At 47.6% G+C, this 24387-nt stretch overlaps 17 non-coding genes across 17 annotated transcripts; all 17 read left to right on the top strand.

The window, feature by feature from the left end:
- The first annotated feature begins 38 nt into the window (after positions 1–38).
- LOC142686448 (U2 spliceosomal RNA) lies at positions 39–230 on the top strand. The gene has a single exon (XR_012855794.1). It is a non-coding gene; the product is annotated as a U2 spliceosomal RNA (small nuclear RNA).
- A 1293-nt stretch (positions 231–1523) lies between these two features.
- On the top strand, positions 1524–1715 carry LOC142686047 (U2 spliceosomal RNA). The gene has a single exon (XR_012855431.1). It is a non-coding gene; the product is annotated as a U2 spliceosomal RNA (small nuclear RNA).
- A 1288-nt stretch (positions 1716–3003) lies between these two features.
- On the top strand, positions 3004–3194 carry LOC142686300 (U2 spliceosomal RNA). The gene has a single exon (XR_012855660.1). It is a non-coding gene; the product is annotated as a U2 spliceosomal RNA (small nuclear RNA).
- Positions 3195–4478: 1284 nt separating this feature from the next.
- LOC142686297 (U2 spliceosomal RNA) lies at positions 4479–4669 on the top strand. Its single transcript, XR_012855658.1, has one exon. It is a non-coding gene; the product is annotated as a U2 spliceosomal RNA (small nuclear RNA).
- Positions 4670–5965: 1296 nt separating this feature from the next.
- Positions 5966–6156, top strand: LOC142686296 (U2 spliceosomal RNA). Its single transcript, XR_012855657.1, has one exon. It is a non-coding gene; the product is annotated as a U2 spliceosomal RNA (small nuclear RNA).
- A 1296-nt stretch (positions 6157–7452) lies between these two features.
- Positions 7453–7643, top strand: LOC142686295 (U2 spliceosomal RNA). The gene has a single exon (XR_012855656.1). It is a non-coding gene; the product is annotated as a U2 spliceosomal RNA (small nuclear RNA).
- Positions 7644–8919: 1276 nt separating this feature from the next.
- Positions 8920–9110, top strand: LOC142686294 (U2 spliceosomal RNA). The gene has a single exon (XR_012855655.1). It is a non-coding gene; the product is annotated as a U2 spliceosomal RNA (small nuclear RNA).
- Positions 9111–10394: 1284 nt separating this feature from the next.
- On the top strand, positions 10395–10585 carry LOC142686293 (U2 spliceosomal RNA). Its single transcript, XR_012855654.1, has one exon. It is a non-coding gene; the product is annotated as a U2 spliceosomal RNA (small nuclear RNA).
- Positions 10586–11877: 1292 nt separating this feature from the next.
- On the top strand, positions 11878–12068 carry LOC142686426 (U2 spliceosomal RNA). The gene has a single exon (XR_012855774.1). It is a non-coding gene; the product is annotated as a U2 spliceosomal RNA (small nuclear RNA).
- A 1280-nt stretch (positions 12069–13348) lies between these two features.
- Positions 13349–13539, top strand: LOC142686291 (U2 spliceosomal RNA). The gene has a single exon (XR_012855652.1). It is a non-coding gene; the product is annotated as a U2 spliceosomal RNA (small nuclear RNA).
- Positions 13540–14827: 1288 nt separating this feature from the next.
- On the top strand, positions 14828–15018 carry LOC142686290 (U2 spliceosomal RNA). Its single transcript, XR_012855651.1, has one exon. It is a non-coding gene; the product is annotated as a U2 spliceosomal RNA (small nuclear RNA).
- A 1296-nt stretch (positions 15019–16314) lies between these two features.
- LOC142686289 (U2 spliceosomal RNA) lies at positions 16315–16505 on the top strand. The gene has a single exon (XR_012855650.1). It is a non-coding gene; the product is annotated as a U2 spliceosomal RNA (small nuclear RNA).
- A 1276-nt stretch (positions 16506–17781) lies between these two features.
- On the top strand, positions 17782–17972 carry LOC142686287 (U2 spliceosomal RNA). The gene has a single exon (XR_012855649.1). It is a non-coding gene; the product is annotated as a U2 spliceosomal RNA (small nuclear RNA).
- Positions 17973–19252: 1280 nt separating this feature from the next.
- LOC142686286 (U2 spliceosomal RNA) lies at positions 19253–19443 on the top strand. Its single transcript, XR_012855648.1, has one exon. It is a non-coding gene; the product is annotated as a U2 spliceosomal RNA (small nuclear RNA).
- A 1290-nt stretch (positions 19444–20733) lies between these two features.
- LOC142686459 (U2 spliceosomal RNA) lies at positions 20734–20924 on the top strand. Its single transcript, XR_012855804.1, has one exon. It is a non-coding gene; the product is annotated as a U2 spliceosomal RNA (small nuclear RNA).
- Positions 20925–22230: 1306 nt separating this feature from the next.
- Positions 22231–22421, top strand: LOC142686284 (U2 spliceosomal RNA). Its single transcript, XR_012855646.1, has one exon. It is a non-coding gene; the product is annotated as a U2 spliceosomal RNA (small nuclear RNA).
- A 1296-nt stretch (positions 22422–23717) lies between these two features.
- On the top strand, positions 23718–23908 carry LOC142686283 (U2 spliceosomal RNA). Its single transcript, XR_012855645.1, has one exon. It is a non-coding gene; the product is annotated as a U2 spliceosomal RNA (small nuclear RNA).
- The last annotated feature ends 479 nt before the right edge of the window (positions 23909–24387 follow it).

Genomic DNA, 24387 nt, shown 5'->3' with positions numbered 1-24387 from the left:
ATCGGGCAGGCTCGGGCAACGCGCGGCCCGTTCGGGTTATCGCTTCTCGGCCTTTTGGCTAAGATCAAGTGTAGTATCTGTTCTTATCAGTTTAATATCTGATACGTCCCCCTATCTGGGGACCATATATTAAATGGATTTTTAGAACAGGGAGATGGAAATAGAGCTTGCTCTGTCCACTCCACGCATTGACCTGGTATTGCAGTATTTCCAGGACCGGTGCACCCTTTCCTTATGTGTTGACTAAAAGCAGATTCCAAAAGTGTTTTTTGTCTTTGCTATTGTTTCTGTCTTTCTGAAGGGATCTCCCCTTTTAATCCCATTATTTCAACACCTGTTGGACAATGCATGAGTGATAATGAGCTCATTGATTAAATGCAATTAATGAATAGATTGCCACCTCTTGTTGTGTGTCGTCTGTGTTTCTGTGTTTCCGGCATTTCACATTGGAACACCTCATTCACCTTCCTTGTCTTCTCTCCGCCCTCCCTTTTAGGTAAGTTAAAGAGCTGCACCTGAGCCAGCCACTGATTGATTGATTGATTGATTGATTGATTGATTGATTGATTGATTGATTGATTGATGCAGCACAACAGTCAAATAGTGGAGTGGAGTAGGGGAACAGCAAACAGCCAATAAAGCAGCCCGCCCGCTCGCCTGCCCGCCACAATGGACCTACCTGTGTACACTAGATGGATGTGATGGAATGTACTGTCGTCCCTACATTTCAAGAAGAAGTAAGAATTGCAGTTGCAACAAAGCCTTGCTTGCCTACAAAGAGAGCAGCAATTTGGATTTGTTACTATGTTACCTAGAAGAATAACAAACTGTGCAAGGATGGAGGTTGTAGGAGCAAGGAGAAGTTGTCTGTAAAGTTGGTGGATGCCTATTTTCCATTTTGCAGTCCCTTGTCTCCCTCTTGTGGCCTCCTGGAGGCAACTAGCTGTGCAAAAAAAAGACAGCCTGGCGGCCGGCTGTTGCAGTGTTGCCCTCTCAGGCAACACTGAGTGACTGACTGAGCCTCACCGTCTTATATAAAGTTCAGACGGAACTTTGCACGTGTCATAGTGGAGCCCTCAGGATTCCAGAGCCAGCTTTCTGACATCATAATGGGGCCTCAGAGATAAAAGCCTGGGCCCAGGCAGTGTTGGTCAGTGCTGCTCAGCAGGCAGCACTGGACTGGACTGGATTACAGCTGATACAAGGTGTGAAGGAACAAGGGGTGGCTGTGGGCATGCACTTGCTGCCGCTGCCAGTGTTTATCTGCATGGCAGCAGGGCATTTGGGCGTTGCCAGGAAGGCGTTTTTATGTAGATTCCTCCTCTTTCAGCACTGCATTGTGGTGCAAGCAAAAGAAGCAAATCCTGTCTGGCTTCCTCTCCGGCCTTTATTCACCTCCCGTGTAGCTGTGAGTGTGTGAGCCTGCAGGGCCCCCATGGAATTGCCTAGAAGTAGGCTGAATCGCTGCAAGGGCTGAACAGCAGTATCGGGCAGGCTCGGGCAACGCGCGGCCCGTTCGGGTTATCGCTTCTCGGCCTTTTGGCTAAGATCAAGTGTAGTATCTGTTCTTATCAGTTTAATATCTGATACGTCCCCTATCTGGGGACCATATATTAAATGGATTTTTAGAACAGGGAGATGGAAATAGAGCTTGCTCTGTCCCACTCCACGCATTGACCTGGTATTGCAGTATTTCCAGGACCGGTGCACCCTTTCCTTATGTGTTGACTAAAAGCAGATTCCAAAAGTGTTTTTTGTCTTTGCTATTGTTTCTGTCTTTCTGAAGGGATCTCCCCTTTTAATCCCATTATTTCAACACCTGTTGGACAATGCATGAGTGATAATGAGCTCATTGATTAAATGCAATTAATGAATAGATTGCCACCTCTTGTTGTGTGTCGTCTGTGTTTCTGTGTTTCCGGCATTTCACATTGGAACACCTCATTCACCTTCCTTGTCTTCTCTCCGCCCTCCCTTTTAGGTAAGTTAAAGAGCTGCACCTGAGCCAGCCACTGATTGATTGATTGATTGATTGATTGATTGATTGATTGATTGATTGATTGATGCAGCACAACAGTCAAATAGTGGAGTGGAGTAGGGGAACAGCAAACAGCCAATAAAGCAGCCCGCCCGCTCGCCTGCCCGCCACAATGGACCTACCTGTGTACACTAGATGGATGTGATGGAATGTACTGTCGTCCCTACATTTCAAGAAGAAGTAAGAATTGCAGTTGCAACAAAGCCTTGCTTGCCTACAAAGAGAGCAGCAATTTGGATTTGTTACTATGTTACCTAGAAGAATAACAAACTGTGCAAGGATGGAGGTTGTAGGAGCAAGGAGAAGTTGTCTGTAAAGTTGGTGGATGCCTATTTTCCATTTTGCAGTCCCTTGTCTCCCTCTTGTGGCCTCCTGGAGGCAACTAGCTGTGCAAAAAAAAGACAGCCTGGCGGCCGGCTGTTGCAGTGTTGCCCTCTCAGGCAACACTGAGTGACTGACTGAGCCTCACCGTCTTATATAAAGTTCAGACGGAACTTTGCACGTGTCATAGTGGAGCCCTCAGGATTCCAGAGCCAGCTTTCTGACATCATAATGGGGCCTCAGAGATAAAAGCCTGGGCCCAGGCAGTGTTGGTCAGTGCTGCTCAGCAGGCAGCACTGGACTGGACTGGATTACAGCTGATACAAGGTGTGAAGGAACAAGGGGTGGCTGTGGGCATGCACTTGCTGCCGCTGCCAGTGTTTATCTGCATGGCAGCAGGGCATTTGGGCGTTGCCAGGAAGGCGTTTTTATGTAGATTCCTCCTCTTTCAGCACTGCATTGTGGTGCAAGCAAAAGAAGCAAATCCTGTCTGGCTTCCTCTCCGGCCTTTATTCACCTCCCGTGTAGCTGTGAGTGTGTGAGCCTGCAGGGCCCCATGGAATTGCCTAGAAGTAGGCTGAATCGCTGCAAGGGCTGAACAGCAGTATCGGGCAGGCTCGGGCAACGCGCGGCCCGTTCGGGTTATCGCTTCTCGGCCTTTTGGCTAAGATCAAGTGTAGTATCTGTTCTTATCAGTTTAATATCTGATACGTCCCCTATCTGGGGACCATATATTAAATGGATTTTTAGAACAGGGAGATGGAAATAGAGCTTGCTCTGTCCACTCCACGCATTGACCTGGTATTGCAGTATTTCCAGGACCGGTGCACCCTTTCCTTATGTGTTGACTAAAAGCAGATTCCAAAAGTGTTTTTTGTCTTTGCTATTGTTTCTGTCTTTCTGAAGGGATCTCCCCTTTTAATCCCATTATTTCAACACCTGTTGGACAATGCATGAGTGATAATGAGCTCATTGATTAAATGCAATTAATGAATAGATTGCCACCTCTTGTTGTGTGTCGTCTGTGTTTCTGTGTTTCCGGCATTTCACATTGGAACACCTCATTCACCTTCCTTGTCTTCTCTCCGCCCTCCCTTTTAGGTAAGTTAAAGAGCTGCACCTGAGCCAGCCACTGATTGATTGATTGATTGATTGATTGATTGATTGATTGATTGATTGATGCAGCACAACAGTCAAATAGTGGAGTGGAGTAGGGGAACAGCAAACAGCCAATAAAGCAGCCCGCCCGCTCGCCTGCCCGCCACAATGGACCTACTTGTGTACACTAGATGGATGTGATGGAATGTACTGTCGTCCCTACATTTCAAGAAGAAGTAAGAATTGCAGTTGCAACAAAGCCTTGCTTGCCTACAAAGAGAGCAGCAATTTGGATTTGTTACTATGTTACCTAGAAGAATAACAAACTGTGCAAGGATGGAGGTTGTAGGAGCAAGGAGAAGTTGTCTGTAAAGTTGGTGGATGCCTATTTTCCATTTTGCAGTCCCTTGTCTCCCTCTTGTGGCCTCCTGGAGGCAACTAGCTGTGCAAAAAAAAGACAGCCTGGCGGCCGGCTGTTGCAGTGTTGCCCTCTCAGGCAACACTGAGTGACTGACTGAGCCTCACCGTCTTATATAAAGTTCAGACGGAACTTTGCACGTGTCATAGTGGAGCCCTCAGGATTCCAGAGCCAGCTTTCTGACATCATAATGGGGCCTCAGAGATAAAAGCCTGGGCCCAAGCAGTGTTGGTCAGTGCTGCTCAGCAGGCAGCACTGGACTGGACTGGATTACAGCTGATACAAGGTGTGAAGGAACAAGGGGTGGCTGTGGGCATGCACTTGCTGCCGCTGCCAGTGTTTATCTGCATGGCAGCAGGGCATTTGGGCGTTGCCAGGAAGGCGTTTTTATGTAGATTCCTCCTCTTTCAGCACTGCATTGTGGTGCAAGCAAAAGAAGCAAATCCTGTCTGGCTTCCTCTCCGGCCTTTATTCACCTCCCGTGTAGCTGTGAGTGTGTGAGCCTGCAGGGCCCCATGGAATTGCCTAGAAGTAGGCTGAATCGCTGCAAGGGCTGAACAGCAGTATCGGGCAGGCTCGGGCAACGCGCGGCCCGTTCGGGTTATCGCTTCTCGGCCTTTTGGCTAAGATCAAGTGTAGTATCTGTTCTTATCAGTTTAATATCTGATACGTCCCCTATCTGGGGACCATATATTAAATGGATTTTTAGAACAGGGAGATGGAAATAGAGCTTGCTCTGTCCACTCCACGCATTGACCTGGTATTGCAGTATTTCCAGGACCGGTGCACCCTTTCCTTATGTGTTGACTAAAAGCAGATTCCAAAAGTGTTTTTTGTCTTTGCTATTGTTTCTGTCTTTCTGAAGGGATCTCCCCTTTTAATCCCATTATTTCAACACCTGTTGGACAATGCATGAGTGATAATGAGCTCATTGATTAAATGCAATTAATGAATAGATTGCCACCTCTTGTTGTGTGTCGTCTGTGTTTCTGTGTTTCCGGCATTTCACATTGGAACACCTCATTCACCTTCCTTGTCTTCTCTCCGCCCTCCCTTTTAGGTAAGTTAAAGAGCTGCACCTGAGCCAGCCACTGATTGATTGATTGATTGATTGATTGATTGATTGATTGATTGATTGATTGATTGATTGATGCAGCACAACAGTCAAATAGTGGAGTGGAGTAGGGGAACAGCAAACAGCCAATAAAGCAGCCCGCCCGCTCGCCTGCCCGCCACAATGGACCTACTTGTGTACACTAGATGGATGTGATGGAATGTACTGTCGTCCCTACATTTCAAGAAGAAGTAAGAATTGCAGTTGCAACAAAGCCTTGCTTGCCTACAAAGAGAGCAGCAATTTGGATTTGTTACTATGTTACCTAGAAGAATAACAAACTGTGCAAGGATGGAGGTTGTAGGAGCAAGGAGAAGTTGTCTGTAAAGTTGGTGGATGCCTATTTTCCATTTTGCAGTCCCTTGTCTCCCTCTTGTGGCCTCCTGGAGGCAACTAGCTGTGCAAAAAAAAGACAGCCTGGCGGCCGGCTGTTGCAGTGTTGCCCTCTCAGGCAACACTGAGTGACTGACTGAGCCTCACCGTCTTATATAAAGTTCAGACGGAACTTTGCACGTGTCATAGTGGAGCCCTCAGGATTCCAGAGCCAGCTTTCTGACATCATAATGGGGCCTCAGAGATAAAAGCCTGGGCCCAAGCAGTGTTGGTCAGTGCTGCTCAGCAGGCAGCACTGGACTGGACTGGATTACAGCTGATACAAGGTGTGAAGGAACAAGGGGTGGCTGTGGGCATGCACTTGCTGCCGCTGCCAGTGTTTATCTGCATGGCAGCAGGGCATTTGGGCGTTGCCAGGAAGGCGTTTTTATGTAGATTCCTCCTCTTTCAGCACTGCATTGTGGTGCAAGCAAAAGAAGCAAATCCTGTCTGGCTTCCTCTCCGGCCTTTATTCACCTCCCGTGTAGCTGTGAGTGTGTGAGCCTGCAGGGCCCCATGGAATTGCCTAGAAGTAGGCTGAATCGCTGCAAGGGCTGAACAGCAGTATCGGGCAGGCTCGGGCAACGCGCGGCCCGTTCGGGTTATCGCTTCTCGGCCTTTTGGCTAAGATCAAGTGTAGTATCTGTTCTTATCAGTTTAATATCTGATACGTCCCCTATCTGGGGACCATATATTAAATGGATTTTTAGAACAGGGAGATGGAAATAGAGCTTGCTCTGTCCACTCCACGCATTGACCTGGTATTGCAGTATTTCCAGGACCGGTGCACCCTTTCCTTATGTGTTGACTAAAAGCAGATTCCAAAAGTGTTTTTTGTCTTTGCTATTGTTTCTGTCTTTCTGAAGGGATCTCCCCTTTTAATCCCATTATTTCAACACCTGTTGGACAATGCATGAGTGATAATGAGCTCATTGATTAAATGCAATTAATGAATAGATTGCCACCTCTTGTTGTGTGTCGTCTGTGTTTCTGTGTTTCCGGCATTTCACATTGGAACACCTCATTCACCTTCCTTGTCTTCTCTCCGCCCTCCCTTTTAGGTAAGTTAAAGAGCTGCACCTGAGCCAGCCACTGATTGATTGATTGATTGATTGATTGATTGATTGATTGATTGATTGATTGATTGATTGATGCAGCACAACAGTCAAATAGTGGAGTGGAGTAGGGGAACAGCAAACAGCCAATAAAGCAGCCCGCCCGCTCGCCTGCCCGCCACAATGGACCTACCTGTGTACACTAGATGGATGTGATGGAATGTACTGTCGTCCCTACATTTCAAGAAGAAGTAAGAATTGCAGTTGCAACAAAGCCTTGCTTGCCTACAAAGAGAGCAGCAATTTGGATTTGTTACTATGTTACCTAGAAGAATAACAAACTGTGCAAGGATGGAGGTTGTAGGAGCAAGGAGAAGTTGTCTGTAAAGTTGGTGGATGCCTATTTTCCATTTTGCAGTCCCTTGTCTCCCTCTTGTGGCCTCCTGGAGGCAACTAGCTGTGCAAAAAAAAGACAGCCTGGCGGCCGGCTGTTGCAGTGTTGCCCTCTCAGGCAACACTGAGTGACTGACTGAGCCTCACCGTCTTATATAAAGTTCAGACGGAACTTTGCACGTGTCATAGTGGAGCCCTCAGGATTCCAGAGCCAGCTTTCTGACATCATAATGGGGCCTCAGAGATAAAAGCCTGGGCCCAGGCAGTGTTGGTCAGTGCTGCTCAGCAGGCAGCACTGGACTGGACTGGATTACAGCTGATACAAGGTGTGAAGGAACAAGGGGTGGCTGTGGGCATGCACTTGCTGCCGCTGCCAGTGTTTATCTGCATGGCAGCAGGGCATTTGGGCGTTGCCAGGAAGGCGTTTTTATGTAGATTCCTCCTCTTTCAGCACTGCATTGTGGTGCAAGCAAAAGAAGCAAATCCTGTCTGGCTTCCTCTCCGGCCTTTATTCACCTCCCGTGTAGCTGTGAGTGTGTGAGCCTGCAGGGCCCCATGGAATTGCCTAGAAGTAGGCTGAATCGCTGCAAGGGCTGAACAGCAGTATCGGGCAGGCTCGGGCAACGCGCGGCCCGTTCGGGTTATCGCTTCTCGGCCTTTTGGCTAAGATCAAGTGTAGTATCTGTTCTTATCAGTTTAATATCTGATACGTCCCCTATCTGGGGACCATATATTAAATGGATTTTTAGAACAGGGAGATGGAAATAGAGCTTGCTCTGTCCACTCCACGCATTGACCTGGTATTGCAGTATTTCCAGGACCGGTGCACCCTTTCCTTATGTGTTGACTAAAAGCAGATTCCAAAAGTGTTTTTTGTCTTTGCTATTGTTTCTGTCTTTCTGAAGGGATCTCCCCTTTTAATCCCATTATTTCAACACCTGTTGGACAATGCATGAGTGATAATGAGCTCATTGATTAAATGCAATTAATGAATAGATTGCCACCTCTTGTTGTGTGTCGTCTGTGTTTCTGTGTTTCCGGCATTTCACATTGGAACACCTCATTCACCTTCCTTGTCTTCTCTCCGCCCTCCCTTTTAGGTAAGTTAAAGAGCTGCACCTGAGCCAGCCACTGATTGATTGATTGATTGATTGATTGATTGATTGATTGATGCAGCACAACAGTCAAATAGTGGAGTGGAGTAGGGGAACAGCAAACAGCCAATAAAGCAGCCCGCCCGCTCGCCTGCCCGCCACAATGGACCTACCTGTGTACACTAGATGGATGTGATGGAATGTACTGTCGTCCCTACATTTCAAGAAGAAGTAAGAATTGCAGTTGCAACAAAGCCTTGCTTGCCTACAAAGAGAGCAGCAATTTGGATTTGTTACTATGTTACCTAGAAGAATAACAAACTGTGCAAGGATGGAGGTTGTAGGAGCAAGGAGAAGTTATCTGTAAAGTTGGTGGATGCCTATTTTCCATTTTGCAGTCCCTTGTCTCCCTCTTGTGGCCTCCTGGAGGCAACTAGCTGTGCAAAAAAAAGACAGCCTGGCGGCCGGCTGTTGCAGTGTTGCCCTCTCAGGCAACACTGAGTGACTGACTGAGCCTCACCGTCTTATATAAAGTTCAGACGGAACTTTGCACGTGTCATAGTGGAGCCCTCAGGATTCCAGAGCCAGCTTTCTGACATCATAATGGGGCCTCAGAGATAAAAGCCTGGGCCCAGGCAGTGTTGGTCAGTGCTGCTCAGCAGGCAGCACTGGACTGGACTGGATTACAGCTGATACAAGGTGTGAAGGAACAAGGGGTGGCTGTGGGCATGCACTTGCTGCCGCTGCCAGTGTTTATCTGCATGGCAGCAGGGCATTTGGGCGTTGCCAGGAAGGCGTTTTTATGTAGATTCCTCCTCTTTCAGCACTGCATTGTGGTGCAAGCAAAAGAAGCAAATCCTGTCTGGCTTCCTCTCCGGCCTTTATTCACCTCCCGTGTAGCTGTGAGTGTGTGAGCCTGCAGGGCCCCATGGAATTGCCTAGAAGTAGGCTGAATCGCTGCAAGGGCTGAACAGCAGTATCGGGCAGGCTCGGGCAACGCGCGGCCCGTTCGGGTTATCGCTTCTCGGCCTTTTGGCTAAGATCAAGTGTAGTATCTGTTCTTATCAGTTTAATATCTGATACGTCCCCTATCTGGGGACCATATATTAAATGGATTTTTAGAACAGGGAGATGGAAATAGAGCTTGCTCTGTCCACTCCACGCATTGACCTGGTATTGCAGTATTTCCAGGACCGGTGCACCCTTTCCTTATGTGTTGACTAAAAGCAGATTCCAAAAGTGTTTTTTGTCTTTGCTATTGTTTCTGTCTTTCTGAAGGGATCTCCCCTTTTAATCCCATTATTTCAACACCTGTTGGACAATGCATGAGTGATAATGAGCTCATTGATTAAATGCAATTAATGAATAGATTGCCACCTCTTGTTGTGTGTCGTCTGTGTTTCTGTGTTTCCGGCATTTCACATTGGAACACCTCATTCACCTTCCTTGTCTTCTCTCCGCCCTCCCTTTTAGGTAAGTTAAAGAGCTGCACCTGAGCCAGCCACTGATTGATTGATTGATTGATTGATTGATTGATTGATTGATTGATTGATGCAGCACAACAGTCAAATAGTGGAGTGGAGTAGGGGAACAGCAAACAGCCAATAAAGCAGCCCGCCCGCTCGCCTGCCCGCCACAATGGACCTACCTGTGTACACTAGATGGATGTGATGGAATGTACTGTCGTCCCTACATTTCAAGAAGAAGTAAGAATTGCAGTTGCAACAAAGCCTTGCTTGCCTACAAAGAGAGCAGCAATTTGGATTTGTTACTATGTTACCTAGAAGAATAACAAACTGTGCAAGGATGGAGGTTGTAGGAGCAAGGAGAAGTTGTCTGTAAAGTTGGTGGATGCCTATTTTCCATTTTGCAGTCCCTTGTCTCCCTCTTGTGGCCTCCTGGAGGCAACTAGCTGTGCAAAAAAAAGACAGCCTGGCGGCCGGCTGTTGCAGTGTTGCCCTCTCAGGCAACACTGAGTGACTGACTGAGCCTCACCGTCTTATATAAAGTTCAGACGGAACTTTGCACGTGTCATAGTGGAGCCCTCAGGATTCCAGAGCCAGCTTTCTGACATCATAATGGGGCCTCAGAGATAAAAGCCTGGGCCCAGGCAGTGTTGGTCAGTGCTGCTCAGCAGGCAGCACTGGACTGGACTGGATTACAGCTGATACAAGGTGTGAAGGAACAAGGGGTGGCTGTGGGCATGCACTTGCTGCCGCTGCCAGTGTTTATCTGCATGGCAGCAGGGCATTTGGGCGTTGCCAGGAAGGCGTTTTTATGTAGATTCCTCCTCTTTCAGCACTGCATTGTGGTGCAAGCAAAAGAAGCAAATCCTGTCTGGCTTCCTCTCCGGCCTTTATTCACCTCCCGTGTAGCTGTGAGTGTGTGAGCCTGCAGGGCCCCATGGAATTGCCTAGAAGTAGGCTGAATCGCTGCAAGGGCTGAACAGCAGTATCGGGCAGGCTCGGGCAACGCGCGGCCCGTTCGGGTTATCGCTTCTCGGCCTTTTGGCTAAGATCAAGTGTAGTATCTGTTCTTATCAGTTTAATATCTGATACGTCCCCTATCTGGGGACCATATATTAAATGGATTTTTAGAACAGGGAGATGGAAATAGAGCTTGCTCTGTCCACTCCACGCATTGACCTGGTATTGCAGTATTTCCAGGACCGGTGCACCCTTTCCTTATGTGTTGACTAAAAGCAGATTCCAAAAGTGTTTTTTGTCTTTGCTATTGTTTCTGTCTTTCTGAAGGGATCTCCCCTTTTAATCCCATTATTTCAACACCTGTTGGACAATGCATGAGTGATAATGAGCTCATTGATTAAATGCAATTAATGAATAGATTGCCACCTCTTGTTGTGTGTCGTCTGTGTTTCTGTGTTTCCGGCATTTCACATTGGAACACCTCATTCACCTTCCTTGTCTTCTCTCCGCCCTCCCTTTTAGGTAAGTTAAAGAGCTGCACCTGAGCCAGCCACTGATTGATTGATTGATTGATTGATTGATTGATTGATTGATTGATTGATTGATTGATGCAGCACAACAGTCAAATAGTGGAGTGGAGTAGGGGAACAGCAAACAGCCAATAAAGCAGCCCGCCCGCTCGCCTGCCCGCCACAATGGACCTACCTGTGTACACTAGATGGATGTGATGGAATGTACTGTCGTCCCTACATTTCAAGAAGAAGTAAGAATTGCAGTTGCAACAAAGCCTTGCTTGCCTACAAAGAGAGCAGCAATTTGGATTTGTTACTATGTTACCTAGAAGAATAACAAACTGTGCAAGGATGGAGGTTGTAGGAGCAAGGAGAAGTTGTCTGTAAAGTTGGTGGATGCCTATTTTCCATTTTGCAGTCCCTTGTCTCCCTCTTGTGGCCTCCTGGAGGCAACTAGCTGTGCAAAAAAAAGACAGCCTGGCGGCCGGCTGTTGCAGTGTTGCCCTCTCAGGCAACACTGAGTGACTGACTGAGCCTCACCGTCTTATATAAAGTTCAGACGGAACTTTGCACGTGTCATAGTGGAGCCCTCAGGATTCCAGAGCCAGCTTTCTGACATCATAATGGGGCCTCAGAGATAAAAGCCTGGGCCCAGGCAGTGTTGGTCAGTGCTGCTCAGCAGGCAGCACTGGACTGGACTGGATTACAGCTGATACAAGGTGTGAAGGAACAAGGGGTGGCTGTGGGCATGCACTTGCTGCCGCTGCCAGTGTTTATCTGCATGGCAGCAGGGCATTTGGGCGTTGCCAGGAAGGCGTTTTTATGTAGATTCCTCCTCTTTCAGCACTGCATTGTGGTGCAAGCAAAAGAAGCAAATCCTGTCTGGCTTCCTCTCCGGCCTTTATTCACCTCCCGTGTAGCTGTGAGTGTGTGAGCCTGCAGGGCCCCATGGAATTGCCTAGAAGTAGGCTGAATCGCTGCAAGGGCTGAACAGCAGTATCGGGCAGGCTCGGGCAACGCGCGGCCCGTTCGGGTTATCACTTCTCGGCCTTTTGGCTAAGATCAAGTGTAGTATCTGTTCTTATCAGTTTAATATCTGATACGTCCCCTATCTGGGGACCATATATTAAATGGATTTTTAGAACAGGGAGATGGAAATAGAGCTTGCTCTGTCCACTCCACGCATTGACCTGGTATTGCAGTATTTCCAGGACCGGTGCACCCTTTCCTTATGTGTTGACTAAAAGCAGATTCCAAAAGTGTTTTTTGTCTTTGCTATTGTTTCTGTCTTTCTGAAGGGATCTCCCCTTTTAATCCCATTATTTCAACACCTGTTGGACAATGCATGAGTGATAATGAGCTCATTGATTAAATGCAATTAATGAATAGATTGCCACCTCTTGTTGTGTGTCGTCTGTGTTTCTGTGTTTCCGGCATTTCACATTGGAACACCTCATTCACCTTCCTTGTCTTCTCTCCGCCCTCCCTTTTAGGTAAGTTAAAGAGCTGCACCTGAGCCAGCCACTGATTGATTGATTGATTGATTGATTGATTGATTGATTGATTGATGCAGCACAACAGTCAAATAGTGGAGTGGAGTAGGGGAACAGCAAACAGCCAATAAAGCAGCCCGCCCGCTCGCCTGCCCGCCACAATGGACCTACCTGTGTACACTAGATGGATGTGATGGAATGTACTGTCGTCCCTACATTTCAAGAAGAAGTAAGAATTGCAGTTGCAACAAAGCCTTGCTTGCCTACAAAGAGAGCAGCAATTTGGATTTGTTACTATGTTACCTAGAAGAATAACAAACTGTGCAAGGATGGAGGTTGTAGGAGCAAGGAGAAGTTGTCTGTAAAGTTGGTGGATGCCTATTTTCCATTTTGCAGTCCCTTGTCTCCCTCTTGTGGCCTCCTGGAGGCAACTAGCTGTGCAAAAAAAAGACAGCCTGGCGGCCGGCTGTTGCAGTGTTGCCCTCTCAGGCAACACTGAGTGACTGACTGAGCCTCACCGTCTTATATAAAGTTCAGACGGAACTTTGCACGTGTCATAGTGGAGCCCTCAGGATTCCAGAGCCAGCTTTCTGACATCATAATGGGGCCTCAGAGATAAAAGCCTGGGCCCAGGCAGTGTTGGTCAGTGCTGCTCAGCAGGCAGCACTGGACTGGACTGGATTACAGCTGATACAAGGTGTGAAGGAACAAGGGGTGGCTGTGGGCATGCACTTGCTGCCGCTGCCAGTGTTTATCTGCATGGCAGCAGGGCATTTGGGCGTTGCCAGGAAGGCGTTTTTATGTAGATTCCTCCTCTTTCAGCACTGCATTGTGGTGCAAGCAAAAGAAGCAAATCCTGTCTGGCTTCCTCTCCGGCCTTTATTCACCTCCCGTGTAGCTGTGAGTGTGTGAGCCTGCAGGGCCCCATGGAATTGCCTAGAAGTAGGCTGAATCGCTGCAAGGGCTGAACAGCAGTATCGGGCAGGCTCGGGCAACGCGCGGCCCGTTCGGGTTATCGCTTCTCGGCCTTTTGGCTAAGATCAAGTGTAGTATCTGTTCTTATCAGTTTAATATCTGATACGTCCCCTATCTGGGGACCATATATTAAATGGATTTTTAGAACAGGGAGATGGAAATAGAGCTTGCTCTGTCCACTCCACGCATTGACCTGGTATTGCAGTATTTCCAGGACCGGTGCACCCTTTCCTTATGTGTTGACTAAAAGCAGATTCCAAAAGTGTTTTTTGTCTTTGCTATTGTTTCTGTCTTTCTGAAGGGATCTCCCCTTTTAATCCCATTATTTCAACACCTGTTGGACAATGCATGAGTGATAATGAGCTCATTGATTAAATGCAATTAATGAATAGATTGCCACCTCTTGTTGTGTGTCGTCTGTGTTTCTGTGTTTCCGGCATTTCACATTGGAACACCTCATTCACCTTCCTTGTCTTCTCTCCGCCCTCCCTTTTAGGTAAGTTAAAGAGCTGCACCTGAGCCAGCCACTGATTGATTGATTGATTGATTGATTGATTGATTGATTGATTGATTGATTGATGCAGCACAACAGTCAAATAGTGGAGTGGAGTAGGGGAACAGCAAACAGCCAATAAAGCAGCCCGCCCGCTCGCCTGCCCGCCACAATGGACCTACCTGTGTACACTAGATGGATGTGATGGAATGTACTGTCGTCCCTACATTTCAAGAAGAAGTAAGAATTGCAGTTGCAACAAAGCCTTGCTTGCCTACAAAGAGAGCAGCAATTTGGATTTGTTACTATGTTACCTAGAAGAATAACAAACTGTGCAAGGATGGAGGTTGTAGGAGCAAGGAGAAGTTGTCTGTAAAGTTGGTGGATGCCTATTTTCCATTTTGCAGTCCCTTGTCTCCCTCTTGTGGCCTCCTGGAGGCAACTAGCTGTGCAAAAAAAAGACAGCCTGGCGGCCGGCTGTTGCAGTGTTGCCCTCTCAGGCAACACTGAGTGACTGACTGAGCCTCACCGTCTTATATAAAGTTCAGACGGAACTTTGCACGTGTCATAGTGGAGCCCTCAGGATTCCAGAGCCAGCTTTCTGACATCATAATGGGGCCTCAGAGATAAAAGCCTGGGCCCAGGCAGTGTTGGTCAGTGCTGCTCAGCAGGCAGCACTGGACTGGACTGGATTACAGCTGATACAAGGTGTGAAGGAACAAGGGGTGGCTGTGGGCATGCACTTGCTGCCGCTGCCAGTGTTTATCTGCATGGCAGCAGGGCATTTGGGCGTTGCCAGGAAGGCGTTTTTATGTAGATTCCTCCTCTTTCAGCACTGCATTGTGGTGCAAGCAAAAGAAGCAAATCCTGTCTGGCTTCCTCTCCGGCCTTTATTCACCTCCCGTGTAGCTGTGAGTGTGTGAGCCTGCAGGGCCCCATGGAATTGCCTAGAAGTAGGCTGAATCGCTGCAAGGGCTGAACAGCAGTATCGGGCAGGCTCGGGCAACGCGCGGCCCGTTCGGGTTATCGCTTCTCGGCCTTTTGGCTAAGATCAAGTGTAGTATCTGTTCTTATCAGTTTAATATCTGATACGTCCCCTATCTGGGGACCATATATTAAATGGATTTTTAGAACAGGGAGATGGAAATAGAGCTTGCTCTGTCCACTCCACGCATTGACCTGGTATTGCAGTATTTCCAGGACCGGTGCACCCTTTCCTTATGTGTTGACTAAAAGCAGATTCCAAAAGTGTTTTTTGTCTTTGCTATTGTTTCTGTCTTTCTGAAGGGATCTCCCCTTTTAATCCCATTATTTCAACACCTGTTGGACAATGCATGAGTGATAATGAGCTCATTGATTAAATGCAATTAATGAATAGATTGCCACCTCTTGTTGTGTGTCGTCTGTGTTTCTGTGTTTCCGGCATTTCACATTGGAACACCTCATTCACCTTCCTTGTCTTCTCTCCGCCCTCCCTTTTAGGTAAGTTAAAGAGCTGCACCTGAGCCAGCCACTGATTGATTGATTGATTGATTGATTGATTGATTGATTGATTGATTGATTGATTGATTGATGCAGCACAACAGTCAAATAGTGGAGTGGAGTAGGGGAACAGCAAACAGCCAATAAAGCAGCCCGCCCGCTCGCCTGCCCGCCACAATGGACCTACCTGTGTACACTAGATGGATGTGATGGAATGTACTGTCGTCCCTACATTTCAAGAAGAAGTAAGAATTGCAGTTGCAACAAAGCCTTGCTTGCCTACAAAGAGAGCAGCAATTTGGATTTGTTACTATGTTACCTAGAAGAATAACAAACTGTGCAAGGATGGAGGTTGTAGGAGCAAGGAGAAGTTGTCTGTAAAGTTGGTGGATGCCTATTTTCCATTTTGCAGTCCCTTGTCTCCCTCTTGTGGCCTCCTGGAGGCAACTAGCTGTGCAAAAAAAAGACAGCCTGGCGGCCGGCTGTTGCAGTGTTGCCCTCTCAGGCAACACTGAGTGACTGACTGAGCCTCACCGTCTTATATAAAGTTCAGACGGAACTTTGCACGTGTCATAGTGGAGCCCTCAGGATTCCAGAGCCAGCTTTCTGACATCATAATGGGGCCTCAGAGATAAAAGCCTGGGCCCAGGCAGTGTTGGTCAGTGCTGCTCAGCAGGCAGCACTGGACTGGACTGGATTACAGCTGATACAAGGTGTGAAGGAACAAGGGGTGGCTGTGGGCATGCACTTGCTGCCGCTGCCAGTGTTTATCTGCATGGCAGCAGGGCATTTGGGCGTAAAAAGGAAGGCGTTTTTATGTAGATTCCTCCTCTTTCAGCACTGCATTGTGGTGCAAGCAAAAGAAGCAAATCCTGTCTGGCTTCCTCTCCGGCCTTTATTCACCTCCCGTGTAGCTGTGAGTGTGTGAGCCTGCAGGGCCCCATGGAATTGCCTAGAAGTAGGCTGAATCGCTGCAAGGGCTGAACAGCAGTATCGGGCAGGCTCGGGCAACGCGCGGCCCGTTCGGGTTATCGCTTCTCGGCCTTTTGGCTAAGATCAAGTGTAGTATCTGTTCTTATCAGTTTAATATCTGATACGTCCCCTATCTGGGGACCATATATTAAATGGATTTTTAGAACAGGGAGATGGAAATAGAGCTTGCTCTGTCCACTCCACGCATTGACCTGGTATTGCAGTATTTCCAGGACCGGTGCACCCTTTCCTTATGTGTTGACTAAAAGCAGATTCCAAAAGTGTTTTTTGTCTTTGCTATTGTTTCTGTCTTTCTGAAGGGATCTCCCCTTTTAATCCCATTATTTCAACACCTGTTGGACAATGCATGAGTGATAATGAGCTCATTGATTAAATGCAATTAATGAATAGATTGCCACCTCTTGTTGTGTGTCGTCTGTGTTTCTGTGTTTCCGGCATTTCACATTGGAACACCTCATTCACCTTCCTTGTCTTCTCTCCGCCCTCCCTTTTAGGTAAGTTAAAGAGCTGCACCTGAGCCAGCCACTGATTGATTGATTGATTGATTGATTGATTGATTGATTGATGCAGCACAACAGTCAAATAGTGGAGTGGAGTAGGGGAACAGCAAACAGCCAATAAAGCAGCCCGCCCGCTCGCCTGCCCGCCACAATGGACCTACCTGTGTACACTAGATGGATGTGATGGAATGTACTGTCGTCCCTACATTTCAAGAAGAAGTAAGAATTGCAGTTGCAACAAAGCCTTGCTTGCCTACAAAGAGAGCAGCAATTTGGATTTGTTACTATGTTACCTAGAAGAATAACAAACTGTGCAAGGATGGAGGTTGTAGGAGCAAGGAGAAGTTGTCTGTAAAGTTGGTGGATGCCTATTTTCCATTTTGCAGTCCCTTGTCTCCCTCTTGTGGCCTCCTGGAGGCAACTAGCTGTGCAAAAAAAAGACAGCCTGGCGGCCGGCTGTTGCAGTGTTGCCCTCTCAGGCAACACTGAGTGACTGACTGAGCCTCACCGTCTTATATAAAGTTCAGACGGAACTTTGCACGTGTCATAGTGGAGCCCTCAGGATTCCAGAGCCAGCTTTCTGACATCATAATGGGGCCTCAGAGATAAAAGCCTGGGCCCAAGCAGTGTTGGTCAGTGCTGCTCAGCAGGCAGCACTGGACTGGACTGGATTACAGCTGATACAAGGTGTGAAGGAACAAGGGGTGGCTGTGGGCATGCACTTGCTGCCGCTGCCAGTGTTTATCTGCATGGCAGCAGGGCATTTGGGCGTTGCCAGGAAGGCGTTTTTATGTAGATTCCTCCTCTTTCAGCACTGCATTGTGGTGCAAGCAAAAGAAGCAAATCCTGTCTGGCTTCCTCTCCGGCCTTTATTCACCTCCCGTGTAGCTGTGAGTGTGTGAGCCTGCAGGGCCCCATGGAATTGCCTAGAAGTAGGCTGAATCGCTGCAAGGGCTGAACAGCAGTATCGGGCAGGCTCGGGCAACGCGCGGCCCGTTCGGGTTATCGCTTCTCGGCCTTTTGGCTAAGATCAAGTGTAGTATCTGTTCTTATCAGTTTAATATCTGATACGTCCCCTATCTGGGGACCATATATTAAATGGATTTTTAGAACAGGGAGATGGAAATAGAGCTTGCTCTGTCCACTCCACGCATTGACCTGGTATTGCAGTATTTCCAGGACCGGTGCACCCTTTCCTTATGTGTTGACTAAAAGCAGATTCCAAAAGTGTTTTTTGTCTTTGCTATTGTTTCTGTCTTTCTGAAGGGATCTCCCCTTTTAATCCCATTATTTCAACACCTGTTGGAAAATGCATGAGTGATAATGAGCTCATTGATTAAATGCAATTAATGAATAGATTGCCACCTCTTGTTGTGTGTCGTCTGTGTTTCTGTGTTTCCGGCATTTCACATTGGAACACCTCATTCACCTTCCTTGTCTTCTCTCCGCCCTCCCTTTTAGGTAAGTTAAAGAGCTGCACCTGAGCCAGCCACTGATTGATTGATTGATTGATTGATTGATTGATTGATTGATTGATGCAGCACAACAGTCAAATAGTGGAGTGGAGTAGGGGAACAGCAAACAGCCAATAAAGCAGCCCGCCCGCTCGCCTGCCCGCCACAATGGACCTACCTGTGTACACTAGATGGATGTGATGGAATGTACTGTCGTCCCTACATTTCAAGAAGAAGTAAGAATTGCAGTTGCAACAAAGCCTTGCTTGCCTACAAAGAGAGCAGCAATTTGGATTTGTTACTATGTTACCTAGAAGAATAACAAACTGTGCAAGGATGGAGGTTGTAGGAGCAAGGAGAAGTTGTCTGTAAAGTTGGTGGATGCCTATTTTCCATTTTGCAGTCCCTTGTCTCCCTCTTGTGGCCTCCTGGAGGCAACTAGCTGTGCAAAAAAAAGACAGCCTGGCGGCCGGCTGTTGCAGTGTTGCCCTCTCAGGCAACACTGAGTGACTGACTGAGCCTCACCGTCTTATATAAAGTTCAGACGGAACTTTGCACGTGTCATAGTGGAGCCCTCAGGATTCCAGAGCCAGCTTTCTGACATCATAATGGGGCCTCAGAGATAAAAGCCTGGGCCCAGGCAGTGTTGGTCAGTGCTGCTCAGCAGGCAGCACTGGACTGGACTGGATTACAGCTGATACAAGGTGTGAAGGAACAAGGGGTGGCTGTGGGCATGCACTTGCTGCCGCTGCCAGTGTTTATCTGCATGGCAGCAGGGCATTTGGGCGTTGCCAGGAAGGCGTTTTTATGTAGATTCCTCCTCTTTCAGCACTGCATTGTGGTGCAAGCAAAAGAAGCAAATCCTGTCTGGCTTCCTCTCCGGCCTTTATTCACCTCCCGTGTAGCTGTGAGTGTGTGAGCCTGCAGGGCCCCATGGAATTGCCTAGAAGTAGGCTGAATCGCTGCAAGGGCTGAACAGCAGTATCGGGCAGGCTCGGGCAACGCGCGGCCCGTTCGGGTTATCGCTTCTCGGCCTTTTGGCTAAGATCAAGTGTAGTATCTGTTCTTATCAGTTTAATATCTGATACGTCCCCTATCTGGGGACCATATATTAAATGGATTTTTAGAACAGGGAGATGGAAATAGAGCTTGCTCTGTCCACTCCACGCATTGACCTGGTATTGCAGTATTTCCAGGACCGGTGCACCCTTTCCTTATGTGTTGACTAAAAGCAGATTCCAAAAGTGTTTTTTGTCTTTGCTATTGTTTCTGTCTTTCTGAAGGGATCTCCCCTTTTAATCCCATTATTTCAACACCTGTTGGACAATGCTTGAGTGATAATGAGCTCATTGATTAAATGCAATTAATGAATAGATTGCCACCTCTTGTTGTGTGTCGTCTGTGTTTCTGTGTTTCCGGCATTTCACATTGGAACACCTCATTCACCTTCCTTGTCTTCTCTCCGCCCTCCCTTTTAGGTAAGTTAAAGAGCTGCACCTGAGCCAGCCACTGATTGATTGATTGATTGATTGATTGATTGATTGATTGATTGATTGATTGATGCAGCACAACAGTCAAATAGTGGAGTGGAGTAGGGGAACAGCAAACAGCCAATAAAGCAGCCCGCCCGCTCGCCTGCCCGCCACAATGGACCTACCTGTGTACACTAGATGGATGTGATGGAATGTACTGTCGTCCCTACATTTCAAGAAGAAGTAAGAATTGCAGTTGCAACAAAGCCTTGCTTGCCTACAAAGAGAGCAGCAATTTGGATTTGTTACTATGTTACCTAGAAGAATAACAAACTGTGCAAGGATGGAGGTTGTAGGAGCAAGGAGAAGTTGTCTGTAAAGTTGGTGGATGCCTATTTTCCATTTTGCAGTCCCTTGTCTCCCTCTTGTGGCCTCCTGGAGGCAACTAGCTGTGCAAAAAAAAGACAGCCTGGCGGCCGGCTGTTGCAGTGTTGCCCTCTCAGGCAACACTGAGTGACTGACTGAGCCTCGCCGTCTTATATAAAGTTCAGACGGAACTTTGCACGTGTCATAGTGGAGCCCTCAGGATTCCAGAGCCAGCTTTCTGACATCATAATGGGGCCTCAGAGATAAAAGCCTGGGCCCAGGCAGTGTTGGTCAGTGCTGCTCAGCAGGCAGCACTGGACTGGACTGGATTACAGCTGATACAAGGTGTGAAGGAACAAGGGGGTGGCTGTGGGCATGCATTGCTGCCGCTGCCAGTGTTTATCTGCATGGCAGCAGGCATTTGGGCGTTGCCAGTAAGGCGTTTTTTATGTAGATTCCTCCTCTTTCAGCACTGCATTGTGGTGCAAGCAAAAGAAGCAAATCCTGTCTTGCTTCCTCTCCGGCCTTTATTCACCTCCCGTGTAGCTGTGAGTGTGTGAGCCTGCAGGGCCCCATGGAATTGCCTAGAAGTAGGCTGAATCGCTGCAATGGGCTGAACAGCAGTATCGGGCAAGCTCGGGCAACGCGCGGCCTCGTTCGGGTTATCGCTTCTCGGCCTTTTGGCTAAGATCAAGTGTAGTATCTGTTCTTATCAGTTTAATATCTGATACGTCCCCTATCTGGGGACCATATATTAAATGGATTTTTAGAACAGGGAGATGGAAATAGAGCTTGCTCTGTCCACTCTCACGCATTGACCTGGTATGCAGTATTTCCAGGACCGGTGCACCCTTTCCTTATGTGTTGACTAAAAGCAGATTCCAAAAGTGTTTTTTGTCTTTGCTATTGTTTCTTGTCTTTCTGAAGGGATCTCCCCTTTTAATCCCATTATTTCAACACCTGTTGGACAATGCATGAGTGAGTAATGAGCTCATTGATTAAATGCAATTAATGAATAGATTGCCACCTCTTGTTGTGTGTCGTCTGTGTTTCTGTGTTTCCGGCATTTCACATTGGAACACCTCATTCACCTTCCTTGTCTTCTCTCCGCCCTCCCTTTTAGGTAAGTTAAAGAGCTGCACCTGAGCCAGCCACTGATTGATTGATTGATTGATTGATTGATTGATTGATTGATTGATTGATTGATTGATTGATTGATGCAGCACAACAGTCAAATAGTGGAGTGGAGTAGGGGAACAGCAAACAGCCAATAAAGCAGCCCGCCCGCTCGCCTGCCCGCCACAATGGACCTACCTGTGTACACTAGATGGATGTGATGGAATGTACTGTCGTCCCTACATTTCAAGAAGAAGTAAGAATTGCAGTTGCAACAAAGCCTTGCTTGCCTACAAAGAGAGCAGCAATTTGGATTTGTTACTAACTATGTTACCTAGAAGAATAACAAACTGTGCAAGGATGGAGGTTGTAGGAGCAAGGAGAAGTTGTCTGTAAAGTTGGTGGATGCCTATTTTCCATTTTGCAGTCCCTTGTCTCCCTCTTGTGGCCTCCTGGAGGCAACTAGCTGTGCAAAAAAAAGACAGCCTGGCGGCCGGCTGTTGCAGTGTTGCCCTCTCAGGCAACACTGAGTGACTGACTGAGCCTCACCGTCTTATATAAAGTTCAGACGGAACTTTGCACGTGTCATAGTGGAGCCCTCAGGATTCCAGAGCCAGCTTTCTGACATCATAATGGGGCCTCAGAGATAAAAGCCTGGGCCCAGGCAGTGTTGGTCAGTGCTGCTCAGCAGGCAGCACTGGACTGGACTGGATTACAGCTGATACAAGGTGTGAAGGAACAAGGGGTGGCTGTGGGCATGCACTTGCTGCCGCTGCCAGTGTTTATCTGCATGGCAGCAGGGCATTTGGGCGTTGCCAGGAAGGCGTTTTTATGTAGATTCCTCCTCTTTCAGCACTGCATTGTGGTGCAAGCAAAAGAAGCAAATCCTGTCTGGCTTCCTCTCCGGCCTTTATTCACCTCCCGTGTAGCTGTGAGTGTGTGAGCCTGCAGGGCCCCATGGAATTGCCTAGAAGTAGGCTGAATCGCTGCAAGGGCTGAACAGCAGTATCGGGCAGGCTCGGGCAACGCGCGGCCCGTTCGGGTTATCGCTTCTCGGCCTTTTGGCTAAGATCAAGTGTAGTATCTGTTCTTATCAGTTTAATATCTGATACGTCCCCTATCTGGGGACCATATATTAAATGGATTTTTAGAACAGGGAGATGGAAATAGAGCTTGCTCTGTCCACTCCACGCATTGACCTGGTATTGCAGTATTTCCAGGACCGGTGCACCCTTTCCTTATGTGTTGACTAAAAGCAGAAAAAGTGTTTTTTGTCTTTGCTATTGTTTCTGTCTTTCTGAAGGGATCTCCCCTTTTAATCCCATTATTTCAACACCTGTTGGACAATGCATGAGTGATAATGAGCTCATTGATTAAATGCAATTAATGAATAGATTGCCACCTCTTGTTGTGTGTCGTCTGTGTTTCTGTGTTTCCGGCATTTCACATTGGAACACCTCATTCACCTTCCTTGTCTTCTCTCCGCCCTCCCTTTTAGGTAAGTTAAAGAGCTGCACCTGAGCCAGCCACTGATTGATTGATTGATTGATTGATTGATTGATTGATTGATTGATTGATTGATTGATTGATTGATGCAGCACAACAGTCAAATAGTGGAGTGGAGTAGGGGAACAGCAAACAGCCAATAAAGCAGCCCGCCCGCTCGCCTGCCCGCCACAATGGACCTACCTGTGTACACTAGATGGATGTGATGGAATGTACTGTCGTCCCTACATTTCAAGAAGAAGTAAGAATTGCAGTTGCAACAAAGCCTTGCTTGCCTACAAAGAGAGCAGCAATTTGGATTTGTTACTATGTTACCTAGAAGAATAACAAACTGTGCAAGGATGGAGGTTGTAGGAGCAAGGAGAAGTTGTCTGTAAAGTTGGTGGATGCCTATTTTCCATTTTGCAGTCCCTTGTCCCCCTCTTGTGGCCTCCTGGAGGCAACTAGCTGTGCAAAAAAAAGACAGCCTGGCGGCCGGCTGTTGCAGTGTTGCCCTCTCAGGCAACACTGAGTGACTGACTGAGCCTCACCGTCTTATATAAAGTTCAGACGGAACTTTGCACGTGTCATAGTGGAGCCCTCAGGATTCCAGAGCCAGCTTTCTGACATCATAATGGGGCCTCAGAGATAAAAGCCTGGGCCCAGGCAGTGTTGGTCAGTGCTGCTCAGCAGGCAGCACTGGACTGGACTGGATTACAGCTGATACAAGGTGTGAAGGAACAAGGGGTGGCTGTGGGCATGCACTTGCTGCCGCTGCCAGTGTTTATCTGCATGGCAGCAGGGCATTTGGGCGTTGCCAGGAAGGCGTTTTTATGTAGATTCCTCCTCTTTCAGCACTGCATTGTGGTGCAAGCAAAAGAAGCAAATCCTGTCTGGCTTCCTCTCCGGCCTTTATTCACCTCCCGTGTAGCTGTGAGTGTGTGAGCCTGCAGGGCCCCATGGAATTGCCTAGAAGTAGGCTGAATCGCTGCAAGGGCTGAACAGCAGTATCGGGCAGGCTCGGGCAACGCGCGGCCCGTTCGGGTTATCGCTTCTCGGCCTTTTGGCTAAGATCAAGTGTAGTATCTGTTCTTATCAGTTTAATATCTGATACGTCCCCTATCTGGGGACCATATATTAAATGGATTTTTAGAACAGGGAGATGGAAATAGAGCTTGCTCTGTCCACTCCACGCATTGACCTGGTATTGCAGTATTTCCAGGACCGGTGCACCCTTTCCTTATGTGTTGACTAAAAGCAGATTCCAAAAGTGTTTTTTGTCTTTGCTATTGTTTCTGTCTTTCTGAAGGGATCTCCCCTTTTAATCCCATTATTTCAACACCTGTTGGACAATGCATGAGTGATAATGAGCTCATTGATTAAATGCAATTAATGAATAGATTGCCACCTCTTGTTGTGTGTCGTCTGTGTTTCTGTGTTTCCGGCATTTCACATTGGAACACCTCATTCACCTTCCTTGTCTTCTCTCCGCCCTCCCTTTTAGGTAAGTTAAAGAGCTGCACCTGAGCCAGCCACTGATTGATTGATTGATTGATTGATTGATTGATTGATTGATTGATTGATTGATTGATTGATGCAGCACAACAGTCAAATAGTGGAGTGGAGTAGGGGAACAGCAAACAGCCAATAAAGCAGCCCGCCCGCTCGCCTGCCCGCCACAATGGACCTACCTGTGTACACTAGATGGATGTGATGG

The sequence above is a fragment of the Rhinoderma darwinii genome (genome assembly GCF_050947455.1).
Source record: "Rhinoderma darwinii isolate aRhiDar2 chromosome 5 unlocalized genomic scaffold, aRhiDar2.hap1 SUPER_5_unloc_17, whole genome shotgun sequence".
Taxonomy (NCBI): domain Eukaryota; kingdom Metazoa; phylum Chordata; class Amphibia; order Anura; family Rhinodermatidae; genus Rhinoderma; species Rhinoderma darwinii.
This window is presented reverse-complemented; position numbering and strand designations above follow the sequence as displayed.